General features: G+C 34.3%; 1 protein-coding gene across 8 annotated transcripts in view; it reads left to right on the top strand.

The window, feature by feature from the left end:
- LOC123676680 (ephrin type-B receptor 2) overlaps positions 1-21,731 on the top strand; it is a 364,540-nt gene that overhangs the window by 139,498 nt on the left and 203,311 nt on the right. For 2 of the 8 annotated variants that reach the window (XM_045612783.1, XM_045612791.1), the window contains exon 1: positions 10,791-11,109. The exons of 2 other annotated variants lie outside the window; for them this stretch is intronic. The gene's annotated coding sequence lies outside the window, so the exon portion shown is untranslated. Of the gene's footprint in view, positions 1-10,789; positions 11,110-21,731 lie in introns of those variants that run through there. 4 more of the 8 variants (XM_045612789.1, XM_045612790.1, XM_045612788.1 and 1 more) reach the window with 4 other exon arrangements.

Raw genomic sequence — 21,731 nt, 5'->3', positions numbered from 1 at the left:
GTAATTTATTACGAGCTTGCTTTTCAAGTCAAGTGGTTGGCTAAAATGTCAAGCTACTTGGCTTGATGAATCGAAAGAATCAGGTCACAGGTGAGGGAGTTGGTTAGATGGGTTGGCTGCGGGTTGTCAGTTATATAAAAACAAACTCGAAAACCGCGAGGAGAATCGAAGGTTTGGGATTTTTCCCGGGATCTCCAGACGATTTTGAGGGGGGTCTTATTCTTGTCATTTTTGCTCTAGATGGTCCCGTTTGGGCTGTGATTTTACGTTTAAAGTTTGACGTAAATGTGCAAGCGGTTTTATATATACTTAGATTAAATAGGTACCTACCACCGTTGAAGACATTTGTATTCAGTGATCCACCAACTGGTACGACTAACTGAAAATATTAAGGCACAAATGAACCTCTCTACAAAGAACAGACACTGGTGCAATATTTTTGGATATAGAAAAGGCTTCTGATAAAATGTGGCACCAAGGTCTGATATACAAAATGAAGTTGATGAAATTTCCAATCAAACTTACGAGATTAATACAATAGTACCTGGCAAATAGAAAATTTAGAGTGAATATCGATCGAACCAGATTGACAATTAGGGAAATTGAGGCCAGAGTTCCCCAGAGATCGGTTATAGGACTGCTGCTGTTCAACTTCAACATGGCAGACATACCAAAAATGAATAGATGCAAAATAGCCCAGTTTGCAGATGATATCGTTATTTACTATCACAATAGAATGCAGAAAAAAAAATACTAGGTAGTTATAAATAGACCTGGATGAACTGATGGAATACTTCGAAAAATGGAGATTCAGAGTGAATATACGACAAAAACAGTTGCAATCTACTACGGAGGGACAACAGTGAAAAAGAAGGAAGCAGGAAACGTCAAAATAGAAAAATCAGGCGATAGAATGGAAAAAGGAAGCAAAACATCTGGGAATAATTCTAGATGAAAGAATGAACTTTAGCAAACAAACAGAAGAAAACAGAAAAAAAGCAAGTTATTTGCATGGGAGACTCTACTCGCTGCTCAACACAAAATATAAACTTTCCCCACAAAACAAGCTGAAGATAATAAATATAGTGCTATTAACAAACCAATGAGTTTCTCATGAAAATTGGCACTCAGATACCCATATCAGTTTTCCTCTATCTAGTATAGAAATACTACTTCTACTACTTCTCATTCAAAAGCCCACCCTGTACAGTTATAATTCAGTCAAATTGATTATTCCGATCGATGACACTATACAATCCTGATCCAGCATTTCTGCTTCACTTCAAGATGACCAGTGTGATAAGAATTGAGAGTTCACCAGGTCTTATCTACACGTATGATACCTGTCAGCATACTTGATTTTCGAATATTAAAAGTCTCCAAGGGCGATTAGAATTGAGATTTCATCTACTGCAGACAGTCCTCAGAAACTATGATAGTTATTCGCATGAAATATGAAACAAAAACCGTTCTATAGGCTCATCAAGAAGAAACAATCTTATGTGTCGCCCAATTGCGTGGTTAGACGCAATAATTCGATACTGTATTGGCCACATTGTATTGCGGCACATAAGTGTGATTCTGCTCTTAGTATATTTAGTCTAAGTAGTCTGAACCTACATCGAATCCTTTCTCTTTAGATCCAATCGGTTGACGACCAGCTGAAGTGTCTGAATCGTTAGTGATCTGAAGTCATCGATACGGAAACTCGGGATTTATGTATATAGACAGTCCCATCTGGACCTTGTGGTTTGGTACCCCCATAGGTTTCCTCTTCTGGCGTAGTTTGTAATTGGACGTTAACTTATCGGATCGAACCCAATGTAGGTGCAGCTTTAATACTCTTCGCTACATAGACTAGACTAGGTCATGGAGTTTGAAGGCTGGAAATTACATGATTCATTTGATATTAAAATGAGTTTTCGAGAATTATGGGATGTAAAATGGTGAAATGGTACAAAATACAATTTTACTATGATTGTAAAACTGTCGTGTCTTAGAATAACAGGCAAATAACATGAAATTTTCAAAGTTTGCGCCCTTGTTTCAAAGGGCAGGAGGCTATTATTTTGCATAAATGTCTCTAATTTTCATATTTTGAGATTAGAGTGGGCATCAACGATTGTTTTAGACTTACTAGTGATGAGTTCGTTAATGGGCAAAATCTGTTCGATGATTCAGGAATGAAAACCACAGTGTTTTCCGAAATATCGGAATTCCTTCGATAATTTGCAACGAATATCAAAACAATTATATGATGCAGGAAGAAACAACTATGTAAAGCATAGCACCTTCGTCATCGGTTTCGATCCTTCACATCACCAACTTGTCCCAACAACTCAAATTTTTCCAAGGGGTTCTCTATTGCCGGCTGAGAAGGTGCTTCATGACGACCCAAAAGTGCTTTAGTTTTTTAATTGTTTTTGTAGTGATTTCTAACAATTTCATTGCCTTCTTGAAGCGTGCATTTTTCCATTTTTAGTAATGGCGTAGTTTTCACTTGTCAGATGTCAAAATATGACAGCTTCAACGGGAACAGCTGCCCAGATAGCGGGTTATTCAAAATGAAACCCCTCATTGGAAAACCCAACAAATATATAATATATATATATATATGTACCTATCGGGAGAAGACATATTCAACCATGCTATTTCGTTTCCTAAAGACAGTTGTTCCAAAACAATGATAAAAATGTTACATTTTCATGAAGTGTTGCAGACCAGACTGTTTTGAATTGAAATTTATGTTCAAAAGACTGAATTACTGCAAAGTTTCATGGAAACAAGGATACGATTACGAATTTGAACGAGTATAAGAAGTATAAGAACTTTTAGAAACCATGTACCAAACAATCAAGATCTAATAATTGCTGCACGCATGTCTTGCACTTTGGGTAAAATTGTATTTTCAAAAATGAAGGACAAAACACCAACATCCAACAAGTCTGGAATAATTTACTCCATAGATTGCATGGAATGTAATAGACCATATATAGGCCAAACTGTCAGAAATTTGAATACTAGAATAAAGGAACATGTTAGAGATTGTACAAAAGAGAGACAAACCACCGGATTATCTAAACATATATATGAAACGGGACATTCTATGGAGTTCTCAGAGGCTAGGTGCTTAAGATCTGAGCGAAATAAATATAAACGAGAGTTTTTGGAGGCGGTTGAAATCATGAGCCATGAAACACATTTAAATATCTATTCAGATTTTAATGGTATTAATTCCATTTATTGCAACATCGTTCAATTAATTAATATGAGTCAAAGTAGATGATTATGCATTACAGACGATTCTCTCACCCTAAAACGCCTTATGATTCCTCATTTAGTGACGTCACTCGTCCTCTGTTGTCGTTCCTCTCTGTGTCTCTTGTCTTTGTGTTTTTTCTATGTTTTTAACCTTTGACATTATTCGTTCATATGTCTTTTAAGATTTGACTAGTTTGATTCTGTTGTTAAGATTAAGAAAATTATAGTTATTCCTGGCAAGTTATATATTATATATGAACATTGTAATAATTTTAACATTTAAGACTCACTTCGATGTAAGTTCTGCTGTATTGATTTCTGTGTGTTTTTTACAACTTTATGTAATTTTCAGTAGCCCTGAAGAAGGACAAGTTATTGTCCGAAAGCTTGGCTGAAGCAATAAAGAGCTAAAATTGTTCAAGTTTGACTACACACCCGATAACCTTTCTGTTTCAAATCGTGTTGATGTTTCGCATCCTGCCATATTGTGATCATTTCCATAGTAGGTAACATTCTTGGACGTTCGCCAAAAAAAAAAGTCAAGCTCAGTGAAATGTCATTGAACTATCAAAATGCAGCGCGTTATAGTTATTGAAATTATTCGTTATATAATCGTAACGAATAACACTCGAGCATAGACAATATATTTCGATTATACGAACCTCTTTACTCGACGTTATTCGTGAATCGGTGTATAATCGAATATTGTCTATGCTCTTGTGAGATTATAACTGATAATTTTGAGAAAATTGGGATAGAAGCTCGCATTCTTTCTGCACCCGTTCACATGAAAATAATGTTTCACGAGGGGTATAGAAATAATGAAACAAACACGATATCATGTCGTATACTCGGCAGCCCGTATTCCTAAAATATTAAATCCGTCCACACAATGTCAACCTCAATTCCCCTTTATGAAAAACCTTCAACAAACGATATGACGTGGGTCCGAGCTTCAATAATGAAAAGCAATAACCAATAACAATATCGGCAACTGTCACATTAGCACTGACTGGAGCACAACGGCAAGGTCGGTCTAACCTCACACCCCCTCGCTTTCTGCTCTTGTTTTTATTGTCGCGAAGGGACAGATGTCTGGCTCTGTTCGGGAGGACACAAAAGAGGTCGACTGGCGCGCGAGAGAAAAACCGGAGAATTACCTACGAGGTACGAAACATGCATTGTGTTATACACGTCATTTACTCCGTTCAAGATCCGACCGTGCCGAATTCTGGTGTTCTGGGGGTTGGTGACTGCCATTGCGCTGTTGCCGAGTCTACGTATAATCCGAGTTTGGGTTAAGGGTGTACAATACCTTTTTCTCCAGGTTTTTCAGTGCAGATTCATTTTTATTTCGTGCGGAAATCGCTTTATCGCTTTATTTTTTTTATTTTACTTATTATTTTATTTATTTTTTTTATTTTCATTTTTTGATTTTTTTCACTTGGAAATTCATTGTTTTTTGTTTTATATCACTTTGAAAATTGAAAGGTTTTTCAATGGTATGGCAATTATTTCAATGATGAATTTCGAAATGTTTAAATTCGGATAAAGAATACATACAGGGTGTTTGTTTCCGACAAACTGCAATGGGTGATAGATCACAGCAAAAAAGTTCCTATGAACATGGGTCCGGAAATGCTTCGTTTCCGAGATACAGGGTGTTAAAGTTGAAAAAATAATTCCCGTTTTCTTTAATATGTTTTGACTGCTTCGAAATCCTTTCATGAAATTATTCCTATTCAAATATTCAATTTAAATTCATTTTGAAAATTTCTAAGGCGAAATGCATGCGGATTTTCTATTGCCCACTAATAAGTAGAAGTGGTATACTATGTAATTGTTGTTTGGATTTGGCTTTAAATGCGTTTTTCTCTGAAACGTTTGCCCCTAGCAACTTAAATGAGGTATACCTTTTTTAACTAGAAAAGTCAGGGGAATGTTTTTTTTAGTCCAGAATGACGTACAGGGTAGCACAGAAAAGTTGCAACGGTTTAAAGGGGACGAAATGATTGCCAGTGGCGCCCTCTAGAAAATACCACCAAATCGACCACAAATTAGAATTTCTCACCTCAAAAAACCCTATGTACCAACTTTCATGCAATTATTTGGAATCAGTCGAAAGATATTAAAGAAAACGTGAATTATTTTTTCAACTTTAACACCCTGTATCTCGGAAACGAAGCATTTCCGGACCCATGTTCATAAGAACTTTTTTGCTTGAAATGATGTGATCTATCACCCATTTCAGTTTGTCGGAAACAAATCAGAACACCCTGTATCTACAATTTATCGAGCAATCTATTTAGAATTTTTCAAGAGAAAAGTGTATACGTTCTCGTATATTTCGATTTGAAAATTCAGAATATCAATTAATGGAAATATTTCCAACGAAGAAAGCGATATGGTATTACTACATGGGCGTACAACTTTGCTTCTGACGTTTTTTTTTCCAAAATTCGAGGCTTTATTGTAAAAAATTGGTAATACATTTATGAATCAAAGTATTGTCCATCGCTGGCCACTACTTTCTCCCATCTTTCGGGCAGCGTACGAATCCCGCGTTGAAAAAACTGGTCATCTTTTGAAACTATTCACGAATCGATCCAATTTACCGCTCTAAATTTTTGATTCCCCCTCCTGAAATATAGCTTGAGCAGAAAAATACAACAGGTATTCAACATAAACTAGATAGACCTTGAAATCTTGGCCCCTCTTGAAAACATATTGCCCTTTCTTGGCTGCCCCTATTCTTAAAAGCTGACGTCGCTATTGATCGTTTCACAATTATTTCAATGTTGAATTTTAACATTTTTATATTCTAGTGAAAAAACCTACAATCTTTTTCGAATAAAAAAATCGATTCTCGTGTATTTCAATTAGTATATTCAGATATTACTAAATGAAAATATTATCAAATAATTAAGCGATAAATGATAATTGGATTAAAATAGTGTAGTAATTCCATGATAATGAAAAAATTTTCATCAGTGAATTAAGATGCAACTGGAAAACCTCTTAATTTTCAAAGTACTATATATTACCAAAAGCTAAACAATTTTTTTTTTTAAATCAGTGAGTTTAGTCAACTGCCATACGACGCCTTTTTCAAAAATTGAGAGTATCTATTAAGCGATTTCCGTCCAGAATCAAAATGAATCTGCCCTGGAGAACCTATAGTGAGAAAGGTAAAGATTTTTCGTAGGATTCACGTGAATGGATAACTACCGGACGCTGGTGATATTGGTGAGGGTGACATGAACTGAGTGACTGTACCTACGGGGGGTTGGGTGATTGATTTTTGTTTCGACATTTCATTGCCGGGGTCCATATGTGGTTTCGGATTTCAGGAAGAATTTTAGTTGATACTACAAGGAACTTTCTCTCACGGAGAATTGTATCGAATATCCCCAATTCCACCCTAATTCCAAAATTAATCTTATTCATTCACTGAGATACTGACACAAGCTTTAGGGGCAAAATAATCCCCATAAAAATGTCATGATATGATAGCACAATAAAAAATGCTCAATTCAATTCACTCATCATTTTGATTTTCAAATAAACCGAAGTCTTGAGTTGAAAAAATTCATTTGTCCTTATTGGAGCATCATATTCATTTGACTCCAATAAAAATTGCCAAATTCAAAAGAACTGTGAGTGTAAAAGTTGAGTTTTTTTTCGAATTGAATTATTCGGAATGAGTTCATTGATTTGGAATCATTAGTCCGTTTCTCCTGATTGATCAGAAGTACAATTCTATATTTAGATAGAAGCTATTTCCACATATGTCCTTGTTACCTATAAATAATCAATAAACAACATCATAAATAAGCTGTAAATCAAATAGAGTATGAAATCAGAATGGTATTTCCTACCCACGTTATCATCATTCGTCACAATGAAAATCTCTGTCTAACAATTGTATTCGAACTGAAATGAACATAAATAATATAATAATTATTGCAGGTCATTTAATCGTGAGTCGTGACGTTTCGTATTTTTTTTCCATAAAAAAGAAAATATGCTTTTTGTCCTTGATCGAATCATCCAATTCATTCACAATCTCCAAGATGAGATGACAGAAAATTCCTAGGAAAGTTATTCGAGATATAAAGTTTAAACAAATATAAAATATAGAGACAAGAATTGCATCTTAGAGGGTATAAGGGTGGTGATCACTGGTCATGTAGGGTAGGAGAGGATTCTACAGAGAATATTAGAAGGTAACGATATTGTTCATTGTTTCTTTAACACGTCTAATTTGAGTAACAATTATCTGCTACAATTGCTCATTTGATCAATATTATCCAAAATGCTGTCAGATGAATTTTGTTTCATTTTTACTTATCGACCAATTTTCATACTCGGCGGTAGGGTCCAACTATTCATCTGTTGGGTAAATAATCACAAATGATAAGCTTAAGTTTGCGGGGGCATAGAAACAAAGACTACACAGCGAACAATCTTTTTTTTCGAAGATCGGGAGCTTATCAGAGTTGTAGAACAACAGAAAAATCCAAAAGATTCTTATCATTGAACCATGCACGTGGAAACACTGTTGATGAATTTCATTTAAACCTCTTCTGTTGATTATTATACGTAGAATAATTTATTAATTCACACTTTTATCAATCTTATGGTGCGAATTTTATGTGAAAATTTTATTATTTTCTCCTCGAACAAAATGACCCTGTTCTCAATAACAATAATTCTGTTTAGTGTTTGGTCCAAGGGGGACATTTGTCGAACGTTTCATCAATTCAAAATAATTTGAGGAACAATTTGTAGTGAAAAGATCAACAAATCAAAATCACAGCATTTATTTTATGTTCAAGGGACTTCTCCTCAATTTTTGGACAACAAAATTGATGGATCATATTCTGAGTAGAACCAAAGCGGTAGAACAACCGTTTCTTACTGTTCATGCATTAACTTTTAATATTTTGAAAAAAAAATTACTGTGGTGGGATAGATAATAACTGGAATTCTTTAATTTTCAACATCCCCTGAAATTTTAGTGGACGTTTTGTAATTTGTTTAATATAATAAACGAATGAAAAAATCTTTTTGCTTGCGTACTAGAATTTTAGAGTTTTTTTATGTGTCTCCAAGCAATCGCTTCACCGCATTCATAACCCTACTATGAAAATCCTGTTTATTCAATTCAGAGGCAAAATAATAGAATACATTTTTTTTTATGATTCTAGCTCGAAGGGATTTCTCCTAATTCTTTTTATCGTTGAGTCCTGCCTTCAGGCTATCATTGCGAATGAATTTCTGGTCAAAACTATTGAACAATCACCGTAATCCCCTGATATCGCTAGAGGCGAATTCATTTTCTTTGAAGGTTATTATTGGATGGCCTTCAAAGAAAGTAGAACTAGGGATTAAAATATACATTTTAGGTTTCATTGAACAATTCTAGTTAGTCTCAGGAGATGGTTGTACCCTAAAATTGAAAACACTTCAAATTTTACAGTTTGGTCTATTATTTTCACCTATCGCATAGATATAATGTTTTTTCCTCAGTTTTTTTAATTGAAAAATGACCTCATAAAATTTGGCCTAACCTTAACCTTTCACTAATGCGACCATAATGTTCTTATCTAGGACTATTTAAAAATTCTACCTTCGAAACAATTGAATGCATTCAAGTTAGGACTCTATATTGGAGAATATCGTGTTACGTACAATCGTATCTACACACTGCTCTGAATTTCTTTATTCTAAGAAGTCAATTTTTGGAATTATGAATTTTTTCAGAATTGGTTCATTGATTTTTCTTCCTCTAGCTAGAAGAACCAAAGTGGAATCGCAAGCTATTTTACATAAAATTTCATGCGGATAGCTTTTGTAGTTTTCAGAAAAGAAGAAAATCCTCTTCATTCAATTTTTTTAGGTCCTATTCAATCCAAAAAGTAAATTACAAAATTACTGGGAGCTCAAAATTTTTTTTCAAACGGTTTATTTCTGAGGGGTAATCCATACATGTTCTTCAATGCAAAGTTATAGCGAGATTTTTGAAGTTTCCCTCACCAATCGAATACAAAATGACGAGAAGCAAATTTTATATCTGAACGGCAGATTCGATATCTCCCGAGATATTTCCTAATTATGTAACGCTATAGGCCTTCTTGGTATTCATATCTGAGCTTGACAGGGAGTGCTTAAAATGCCTTTCGGTCTATTTTTGAATAAGCATAAAATTCAACCTAACTTTTCCCCTTTAAACGTCAAAATGTAAGTCGAATAACTCTATTTTTTATGCGTTCGATGTGGCATAACTCAAATTAGATGAGACATCGTATACATTACATACAGGCTCTTCCTGAATTGGAAGTACAAAGGATGATGAGAGAATCGAATGAGCCCACAAACACTTTAGTTTCGAGATACATAGGGTTTTTGTGTAGTCCTACTATTTTGTGATGATTATACCAGTTTATCGAATCTTTTTTGAAATGTTCGTTTCAAATTGGGTAAATAAGTATCAAAACTTTCGATAAATTCATTCATCACAGCCTACTAACTGGATCTTATTTGGACTTTTTCGAGAATTACTACAGAACTGTTTGAAATTTTTTCTAGAAATCGGTAGCAAATACGATTAGAAACTACAAGAAACCAAAAAGTGTAGTACTGCACCAAAATTTCTTTTCATATTCATTCAAACTACCAGTAGACCACCAAAAAAAAAAGTTGTGGAGGAAAGAAGCGGACACTGTTCCAGAAAAAATAACACCCTGTAGATTGGATTCAAAATAAGCATATCACATGATCGAAACTTCAAATTGGAATAGCTATGCCAAATTTAAGCTGAATATCTTGTGAAGGGAAGGGTTATGAGAAAAAAAAAACTAAAAAAAATCAATCTCAAACACCCTGTATCTCGAAAAAACATTGTTTGCAGGTGTATGTTCAAAGGTTTTTTTTTTAAAGATCTGTCATCTTCGTTTTTACACCCTGTATAATAGCTTTTTGTAATTTAAATGCATGTTTTGTTGATTCTAAAATTATAGTGATACAGAATAACTTATAAATCTGTCAGATATTAATGAACTAAAACTAAATGCAATGTTGTCAGCTCTGTAATTGGCCCTGAAACAAGCGTCCAAAAAGCTTAGTAGGTATGATGATGTCTGACAGAAATTAGCCCAGAATCAGATATGAAAATAGACACTAAAAAAGCTTAGTGAAATACGGTATCTCTAACTAAAAAAAAAGTAAAATTGTAGAGTTCTACCGGAAAATGATACGGGTAAAAGAAGGAAACCCCCCCGAACGAACACCTTACAATGTCTCGCCAGTAAAAGCCAACTCAAAGAATGCTAGGACCATTAAATCATCACGGCAGAACACCCGTTGACCAGAGGTTATCCCTCCGTTGGAACGAAACTCCTCGACGAAGTCTCACCTGAATTCCACTGGAGAGCTTTTAATGGAAAACCACCTCGGCTGGCAACGTCGACTGGTTGTTGGCTTCGTATCTTGCTCGGCCGAGATGATGCCTTGAATGAAAGTGTATCTACACCGTCCGGACTCGACTCCAGTAGCGGATCTGTCCTGTCGCAGAGCAGACCATCGAAGCGACTACGCTGCTGCCGTTCGACGCGTTGTTTGGAAGTTTTCAGTGTATCTCTCTCCGAAGCTCGACTTAGTTCGAAAGCAGGTGCGCGTGGAATTTGCTCGTTTTGTGAACGAAATCTCGGTGTGCTTCAGACACAAGTTCTCCTCCCCAGTGCTCTTCTCTTTTGTGCTGTGTACTGGAAAGAAAAGTGTGTGTTTTTCAGTGCCATTGTGGATAGCATCTCTTCGCAAAGGATACATTTAACTTCGACACTCAAGGTCAGTACACCTGATGAGCTGCCGCGGCGTTCAGAATGTCCCATCCCGTGAAACGGTAACATAAACTTGTACTGTTGCTGGTTGAGCGTTCTTTCTTTTCATACTTACCATCGAGATTGCTCAGCGACTAGTCGAATCCAAATTGTTGTTTCTTCGCTCTACCTGTGGAAGTGATAACAGGACGAAATAAGTTCATGTTACCCTCAAAGGTATAATCTACGAAATTCAATGATCTCTCTTCGATATTCCTACTGGTCCTTCGATCCGGATGAAACAAAATTCGTTATATTGAAGTATTCGAAGCCGGGTAGTGTATAAACAGGTGATGTTTTGTAGACAGAAGTAAAATGAAATGTAACGGGAGAACGTTGAAATGCTGTGGGAAATGCTGGGTAAATAGCGTTCGTTGTATTCGTGCGGAGCATTCTTGGATGTACCAGGTGGTCCGAAAATAATGACTACCAAGTTACTTCCGTCGGACATTAGTGCTGTGCTGGGGAAAAGAAGGTTGTAGATTGAAATGAAGTGGTTTTATTTTGAGCTGGTTTGTTGTTTGGTTCTAGTTTGATAGACGAGTCCTAAAATAAGTTCGTGGATTGGAATTTATGTGATTTCGTTGAGATTTATCTTTCGTACTACGATATAATGAAATTTTGCCAAGATGCCTTCTAGATTGATTTATTATAACTTCTTGTTGTTGATATAGACAAAATCAATATACACTATTGGCTTCAACTGCTAGGTCTCTATTTTGCTATAAACTAGTGGATATTGGCTCCGAATTGAGAAAAAAAAATCCAAAAATTTTGAACTTCAATGTTCATCTCGAATTATATCAGTGTATGTTGCAGCTCCCTATAAATAATGCTTAAAAACTGGGAAATTGATTAGAAATTGATTATATTCTCCTAATTCCAAACTTCGAAATTATCGGATCGTAGTTTCAAGCAAAACTTCATGTGAATATATAGATATTCCATTTACGGGTTTTTTGTAGGATCATCTCAAATTTCGTCCTCTAGTTACAGAGATTTGTATTTCTGACTGTTGTGTATATTTGTCCTGTTGTTTGGCATCAACAAAAGAATGTAAAGATTTTTTCTCACTTCTCTTTCTTTTCAATTCTTCAACAATAACAGCTGGGTATAATTTTCAAACATTGGGTAGCACCGCACTTCCGTTTTCTAGGTACAAAAGCATCAGGTATAAGCTGAGGTCCATTCGGACATTCCATAATGTTAGTAGGTATTCTTGTTTATGAAACGGTGCTTAGTTAGGTTAGTTTTTTTCATTTTTACTCGAAATATTCAATTCATCAAAAAACAAGTTTTCAAAATAATCCCTCGAAAGAAAAAGACAAAATAAAATATATTATCAACACAAGTTTTGATCTTCGTTTTTAATTTATACGAAGGGTTCTCAAATTTATTCAAATAATATTTTTGATTTATTCCATCTTTTTAATCGATCCAATAACATTTGTCGCCTCATGTCGAATCTGCCCCTGTATTTTATAATTGAATAATCCTCGGAATAATCAATAACATATTAGAATTGAAAAATCCTCGGAAAAATCAATTTATCATGAATCAACACATTTTTTTTTTTTGGATGTTATCTGAACAAATTTTTATCAATTCGTATTATGTTGAAAACATTCTAATTAATTCACTAATCAATGAAAAAATTTATGTGTTGATTCATTATAATTAAATCAGTGTAACTTGGATAAGATGCTCATGAAATTAGCCATAAACGATAGCGTTTTGAGATCTCATGTGAATATAATATCCGAGATAATACCAAATTGATTAGTAAGAAATTAGTTCAATTAGGAATTCCAACAATTACACCCAAATTTCAGCATAGTTTATTATCTCCTCTTTCAACCCAAAATATCTCGTCACGCGACGAAAAAAATATTGAAACAATTACAACAGCAGGATTCGCACCTGAGGTCATTATTACTCTCATTATTATCTGAGTTATTACCCCCGTTCGAGCCTTCGTTATTACCTGAATCCGAATGAAAATTTCATTAGAATTTTTTCGAGAATTTTTTTTTGTTGGCCGAGTCCAAAGGTTTTTTATTGAAAATAATAAACAAAAACATTTTATATCCGATTAACGAATACGTATAAATTATTGAATTGAATTCTTATCAGAAGAGGTGCCTGATTCAGTTATATATGTACTAGCTGAATTCATAAATATTGACAGATAATTATTATTCTGTTTACTTGCATAACGTAATAATTAGTTTGAATGCTCTATTTGTAATTTAATAAATAATTATATTCAGTGTGTTGTTCTAACAGTAGGTGGGTATAGTTGTTTGAGCACATGAACAAGAGCTTAGTAAATGTAATTTATTGAAAAGCGCTGTAAATTTTATATTATAGCTCGATTTATTTCCAGCTAATTTCAATCGATTTCTTCATTCATTAAATATATCATTTTATGTCAGAACCTTAATTTCCTTCTTGGTGTACTCTGAAAATCTCAGAATGGAATGTCCATTTTTGAACAGAAATATCGCGAGAAATATATTAGGATTGAAAATACATTTTTCACTTGAAATATTCGCTTAATGGTAATATCGCATAGGAGGCTGGATATGAAATAATTAAATTTTAAACACTATAGTTTGGAAAATATTTAAGGGAGATAGATCATTGTCCCAACCCCTCAAATTTTCAGCACAAAATTATGATTACTTTTCCCTCGATTTTTCCATAAACATCTAATATGCCATCGCCATGAATCACCTTGCATACTGATAGAAATATCCTCGGAAATTTAGGATTTTATCTGAAATAATCAAAGAAAATTTATGATTACGACTGTCATAAGATCATTGATCGAACATTCCCTACAAATAACCGTCAATGCTCTGAGGACAATCAAATTGGCATCAATCTTCGACATATAAATTATTGCATAGATTTCCCTTAATTATGAAACGAATCGATTAATTTTTCTCATCATTCGGTAAACCTGTAATCAAACTCATTAGTCATTATATTATTATTAGTTTACCATGTGAAAGTCGGATGTTTTGCAAGCAATTCCCCAGATGAAGATAAATCTTCCCGCTAGTTTTAACTATATCCAGGTGCTCCGGAACTAATTGCGCGGACGACAATAATGGTTTCTCAACTCAATAAATTCTATGGTCTTTTGTTATAGTTACTCTTATAGTTCATGCTAGATAAAACAATCTTGAAGAAAACGTTCAAGGTGAAACTTCAATGTGTATGTAGCACTAATGGTATGCACTTATTTCTAATATATCACTCACAAAGTAATTATATATATTGGAATTTAAGAGCATTTTTCCAATGAAATATAAGAATTGGAACGTGAGGATCCTAGTTTCAGAAGGAAAACAATTATTTAGCATAATGAGTTGGGATTATCTTTGGTATGTATTGCCTAGCCTAGTTTTGAATTATCAATTTCGGTAAATTATGTTATCTTCTATTCTGCGAATTGTCTCGCGAGATGATCTTGAAAGAATAATTCAGATGGTTTTTTTCGAGGTCTTTTTTATTATGCATGTAGCAGAATATCTTTTGCCTCGTCTTTTGCATAATTTCACTAGTTTTATATAGTTATTTTCGATACGTTTAGAAAATTCAACATTTCCATGTATACGTAAAAAAAACAATTATTTAACTTCAATCACTTGAATTTAAACGCTCTTGCGTTCAGTCCTTGAAATCTTAATTGACAATTTCTAGAATACAAATACATACATACACATACATAGATGCACAAACTGAAATGGTGAAATCTGATGTCGCCTCGGATGTCGCTTTTTCAATAAACAACTCATAATAATTTTTCTGTATAGTATCCGAGGTAGTATCGGAAATATTTTGATATGTGGAACTGACATAATGATTAGTCCAAGGATGAGTCACTGGGTAAAATTTTTGTAAACGCTGAAACTTGTCGCATTCGAATGATGATGATTTTTCTATTACCTTTATATATTTTTGGACATGCCAAAGGTTGGTTATAGCCTCGATTGAAGCTTTTTGCTCTTTCCTCGGCTCTTTCGAATTCTTGAATCAACACGTCTCCGTCATCGCCATATGAAAAACGGTCGTAAAATCTCAAATTTTCACCACATTAATGTGGCGAAAATTTGCTCTAGCATAGTTGATCCCAAAGTCGAGAACCTAATAAAACAAATAATAAAAGAAAACCTCGAGACGGTTGTCAGGCTATAAAATATAATGTTATATGCGTGGCGATATCTTCAAACCCTGAAGACGATCTTATCTTAATTTATACGCGCAAATTAAAATAGGATACAGCATATGTCCAACAAACACTACATTGTACAATTAGATCTTTGTGTGATAAAATTTTATGAATTCTCTTCTATAATTACGACAGTTTGATTAAATTCACCGGCTTAAGTATTCAGGAGGTTTTATAAATTCTATCAAGCGTTTAATTTTAATGATTTAATGAATTTTCCTCGGAATTTTCAGTTCCATACGAACGAAGCGTTTACCTATATTCAAAGAGATCCACCAGGAATTTTGCTATAACATATCTAATTCAGTATTTTTACATAAATCTGAAGTAAAAACTTCCTGTAGAACGATGGGAAAAATTTTCTTGTTGACACAAAAAAACATACAAATATAAATGCATTCTTGAAAGGCTTCTTTTTCGTTATATTCCAAATCACGTAAGAAGGACAGTGTGCATTTCGAGGTGCATTTAAATTTATCCTCGAATTTGTCTATTTCGAATTAAATAGATCTTTTTATTGAAAGTTATCGTGTACAAGGTTACGGACAGACATTATAAATTTTGACCTCGAATTAAACGAATTCTTCAGTATTGAGTTGAACCTAATTGTTTCAGATCACTCTCGGCTTATAAATTGAATATTGCATTCAGTTGGGAAAAATGAGCCAATTATTCTAAGGTTCAATGGGAAATGGTAACCTTCTCAAAAAAAGGGTTTATGAATTTCTGTAGGTATCAAAACCACTCACCCTCTTTGATCATCGTAACTCCCTAGAACGAGGGTTAGATCATCATTGAAGGTCATCCGGTAGTCCCGGCTAAAAACACTCAATATAAAGCATTGTTAATACATAATTCGAGACATAATTATTAATAAGTTCCAATTCTTATTGACTACTACATTGTATTTAATAATAATATGACATTTTTTTCAAATTAAATGGCAGTTTATTTAATAAAACTTACCTGTCTGTGTAGTTATCGAATTGTTAATGATCAAAACAATAATAATGTTCATTCAAAATAAACATTAAAAATTGCAGAGGTAATAAGAATATGTTTATTATATTTCAATGCTGATGTAATTGATGGTCTTTTTAATATTTCATACTAATAACTTCTTAAATGAATAAAATAAGGAATTCTTGAGTATTTATAGAAAAATATTATTAAATATGAAATAATACTGAATAAAAAATAAAAATTATCGATAATTATGTAGGAATTTATCAATAATTAACAAACTTTATATGGCGTGTTTTTGACCGGGACTACATTTGGTTCTAGAATGATGCTTAGTACTCATTAGTACCTTAAGATTACTGTACTATACTTGCATAAAAATAATTAATAATTTCAAATAATGAGAAAATATAACCACCACCAAATCTACCATTGAATGAACATTTTTCTAACCAGACAAAGTGTTCATTTTAGCGTCCAAAACAAATACGTTCGCAATCGAGCGATCTCAAACGAGGTGACACTCCCCTTTCTTGAACTTCAGTCCACCCCACTGCGTCGTTTCGTAAGGCAAGGGCGTCGAATGCGCGTCATATGTGCGAGGGGGTTAATATAAAGGAATATTGGCTATTTAGGTTTTCCACCTAGCCAGTTTTAATTAATATTGGCCCGCTCTTGTTATAATGGACTCGATTATTGGTAGGTTATTAGCAGCTCAGTTGTTGGCCTTTGTTTTTATTTCTTTTTATGGCATTTCAGGGGGTGCTATATTAGCTTGTTCTTCTTCTGAATGACGGGAGGACGATTGCTATCGTTTCGTTATGGTCGTTAAGGGGGTTGGAAATAAAACACATTCCGACTGTCGTGAGGTTACGTTTGATTCCCTGCTGTTTGAGCTGGAGGAGCGTCTGGTTAGGTTAATCAGGATTTTATCTGCAATGTGATACTGGTCAACTTTACTTTTATTTAATTCATAAGGGGCTGTTCGACAATATGTAAAATATTGTCATATCCATTGAAATCTTGGAGGCCTTAGCCTCTGAAGAACGTCATGCGGGGTATTCCATCAATGATGCGACGATCTATTACGGTTGAGCCCGAGGTTGAGCTTGAGGTTGAGCCTGAGGTCGAGCCTGAGGTTGAGCCTGAGGTCGAGCCTGAGGTTGAGCGTTGTAGTTTTCGATTTTTTTTCGACGCAGTATCACTAGGGTCCATTAGAGGTACGTCAGTGGCTCCTAAATTTTTGCTGGTACCCCTCGAAATATGCATGAGCAAAAAATACAACATGAATTCAACGCAAACTAGATGGACCTGAAAATCTTGAGCCTCCTTGAAAAATTCTGGCCCCTCCTTGGTCTTCCCTTGAAAGCTTCTTGAAAGCTGAGCTATATTCTCAAAATTGTAAAGGACCTAGCATATCCTTCTTTTTTTTGGAGAAATTCTCTGTTTTTCATTGAATTTTCGAATAGCATGAAATAAATGAACCAAAGTTTGTCCCTAGGTTTGTCCAAAGTTTCATATGTTTCAGATTCACTGTTTTTGAGATAATTCGATTCTTAATAAATTGTACGGTCTATGGAGAAATTCGGGAAAAACTTAATGAAATGAAAAACCTATTGAAATGAAAATCGGTCGGATGAATTTCGAGATGAATTTATTCGGATGGGATTTTGAAAGTCAATACTAGAAGAACGGAGGTAAGTACTGACTTTTGGCTCGCTTTTCGGTAATTATTGAGAACTCCACTGGGTGTTTAAAATGAGACAATGCATTGATGACTCTTTCAAACATTAATATCGGGCTCTCGATCGGACTTGTTCCAAATGGCACACCCTGTACCTATTTCATTTTTTCTAAGGTAGCAATTTTCGTTATTTTCGAAAAATAATTGAGGTCCATCCTGCCCGAGATCCTGCCTAATTCATTATTTCAAGATTTTTTCGCCATTAGGAATAATTCGTCAATGAATTGCCCAAGGAATTCTCCTCGGAATTCTCATTTTTTACACCTAGTGGAGTTCTCAATGATTACCAAAAAATCATTACTTACCTCAGTTCTTCTAGTAATCACTTTAAAAATCTCATTCAAATAAATTCATTCATTTCAAAGTTATTAGGTTTTTCCAATGAAAAAAAAAAATCGTAATATTGGGTTCATTCGAGGGTTCATTCTATTCCATGCTCGATGTAATCTAAAAATTCAATTAGAAACAGGGTGTTCCATGAGAAAACACAAATGTTTGATAGTGTACAGGTTTTTTATTTCCAAACATGTTGAGAATGTATTTCTGATGGAGACTAATGATACTGTTTCGACAAAAATGTAAAATTTTATTGCTTAATCGTAATAGAGCTTCGCGTCAATGGTGGAACATCCTGTGCATCAATTTAATAATACTAAATATAGCGTTAATTTGCATTTTTGCTTCTTCACGTATAGTATTTTGCTACAAATTTTCATTTTCTACAATCGAAGATGGAGGTTTTTTAAGAGTTTTGAGATTCCGAGAAATATTCATTATCCCTATGCAATTGAGCACTGTCGAATTTAATTGTTGTTGTTTATCACAAAATGATTACCAAAGAAAACGTTTGAATCGGTTATAAAAATGAAAGCTTTCGACAATCGATTGTTCACATATCAACGCTTACGAAAATAACGTTTTGATAGCCTCCTTGCATTCTACTTTTTTGAGGAATATTTATGTGATTTGGAAATATACTTCTTTTATGTGCTACATGAACATCACTTAATAATTTGAAAGGTTTTGTGAAGCAGAAATAAATATCTACTACGTTGTTACATTTGAAAATTACGAATTGGCTCAACGTGAATAAATAAATATCGAAAAATATTTTCAAAGGAATAAAAAATGAATGGTCATTTGAATTTTCGGCATGAGAAAGTTTGTGCGAATTGGTGAAATACGATGTTTCTTAACTTTCTACTTAAAAAGCAACATGATAACTATAAATCGATTTTTTTCTCCAAAAATTATTTCAATCTTCATTTTCAATTTTTTCAGGGTAAATAAAAAATTAGAAGAATGTCAAAACGGCTTGAATAACATCGTCACCTGCAAGATGTTTATGACAGAGGCGCAGGCAGGCGCAGGCGCAGTTAGGTACTTGTGTTGGTTACTTATATGTACTACCAGGCTTACTACTGTGATCAATTTGAAATCCTTATCCCCTTTCTTCTCGGTTTTTTCTCCAAGATGAATACCATCTTGGGATGCTGGCCACCGATAACCGCAGGTTCTTTTGTTTCATCCCGACCAATCATGTTCGAACGTGCCCCATCTCTTTTGAGCGGCATGCCCATACCTGTTTCCTTTGAACATCGACGTCATTGCAAGTTATAATTAGTGAGTTCTTGAATTGGACTTTTTACATCGTTTCCTCCATCTCCGACGTCCTTAATTAAGAAAATGTTCTGTCCGTTCGGAATTGGTGGCGTCCCCTACACGGATTAATGAACTTTTAAATTATGCCAGGTCGAATTTACGTTTATTATTCGGGGTCAGGTGAAAAGGGGAAGCAATTATGAAATATCGGTACAAGTAGGTCAGGAGGGTTGAAAGTTTTAATCGGGAATTTTGGGGGTTGATTCAGGTGATTATCTCGAGAATACGGCGAAGAATAGGAATTCTCAAGATTCATTTGCAGCTTACCCTAAAAACAAAAAAGAAAAGAATGGTCATTTTGTGGGGGAGTAGATGAATAGATGAGTTTTTGGTAATAAACGGCAGTGACGTAGATGGGGGTAATTACCCCTCCAAGATTTTCAAAATATACAATATGAGAAAACTCGCAAGACGAAGAACGAAAATTTCTCCATGAAATGAACCCATTTTAATCATTTTACTTTCCTTTGAGATCGACACGTCAGTAAAAAATTGGACCTCTTTACGGTTTATGAGTTTATTGCCGCTTTCAAGATGAGTACTTTTATTGCACTACGAGCACCTCTATGTCCGAGGTTTATTATTTTCCTTTATCTATCCGCTTTCTCGGCATCGCCCCTTATTTGCCATATGTGATTTTTGCATTCGTCATCGGTATACACTTACCCCCAGATTTACTCGTTGTTTTCGGTTTTTTGCTCGGTGTTTTGTATCATTCTCGTCACAAAATTTCAATATGTAGTTATCAAAGAACTGAACGCTTTGTTTTTGAGATAAAAGTGTAAAGTTCAAGTTTTTCTCTCATAGCACCTTCCCTTCACAAAATATTCAACTCGAATTTGCATAGATATTTAATTAAATTTGAAGTTTTCATCATGTGATATCCTAATTTTGAATGCAAATCTACAGGATTAATTTTTTCTGGGAAGGTGCCCGCTTCTTTCCTCCCGAATTATTTTTTTGTGAACCACTGGTAGTTTAGAAAAATTTTAAAAGGAACTATGGTTCAGTACTACACTTTTTGGTTTGTTGTAGTTTTGTCGTATCTGCAATCAATTTCGAGAAAAAAATTCAAACAGCTCTCTATAGTAATTCTCAGGAAATTCCAAATTATTTTATAGATCCAGTTAGGTAGCTATGATAAAGTAATTAATTATAAGTTTTGGTACTTATTTACCAATTCTGTAGCGAAGATTAGTAAAGATTCCATCTCGGATTCGATAAACTGGTTGAGCATCACAAAAAAGTAGGACTACAAAAAACACCCTGTATCTCGAAAGCAAAGCGTTTGCAGGCTCAGGTTTATTGGCCATATTATTTTCAAAATTATCCAAGGAATCTCTCATTTTCCTTCCTATCCGGTATAAGATGAGAACAATCGAATTGGTAATAAAAAAAAATATTTCGAGTAATTTGGTCCACACTTGGTTATCAAACCTCTTTTCCGCACATTATAGATATGAGTTAACAATGTTTGCCAAAAAATTTTTTTCGATTGACCCCCCAAGAAAAAAAGATCTACGTCCTTGATTTTTTTGGAAATAACCTTCATTGTTTATCCTCGTGTTTATCAAACTCGAAATATTTTGGGATTCAACGAGACAGAGATCGAAGGAAAAGTTACAAACAAATAGCATAAAACTACCTTTCGATGGATGTAGAAACAGTATTCATTTGGACCCTTCGGTACATTTTTATAGAGAGGCATTTGAATAATGAGAGGTAAACAACAACTGGAACATGTATTACTACTTACTGAAAGAAGAAAGTATAGTGGAAAAACGTCTGATCCAACTTTGTATGTAAATGAGAGGCTCGATGAGAGGGTTCCAAACTGGTCTTCTCATTTGTTTCGTTACATAACCTTTCATGAATTCCTCGAGATAGGAGGGACTACCGAGTTAATACTGGAGATGGATGAAACCAAAATATATTAAAGTTGAAGTATAATTTATTGACGAAAAAAAATGTACAGCCCCGA

Source organism: Harmonia axyridis, chromosome 3, assembly GCF_914767665.1.
Source record: "Harmonia axyridis chromosome 3, icHarAxyr1.1, whole genome shotgun sequence".
In the NCBI taxonomy this organism is placed as follows: domain Eukaryota; kingdom Metazoa; phylum Arthropoda; class Insecta; order Coleoptera; family Coccinellidae; genus Harmonia; species Harmonia axyridis.
The sequence above is the reverse complement of the archived record's forward strand: the minus strand, read 5'-3'. Positions and strand labels throughout refer to the sequence as shown.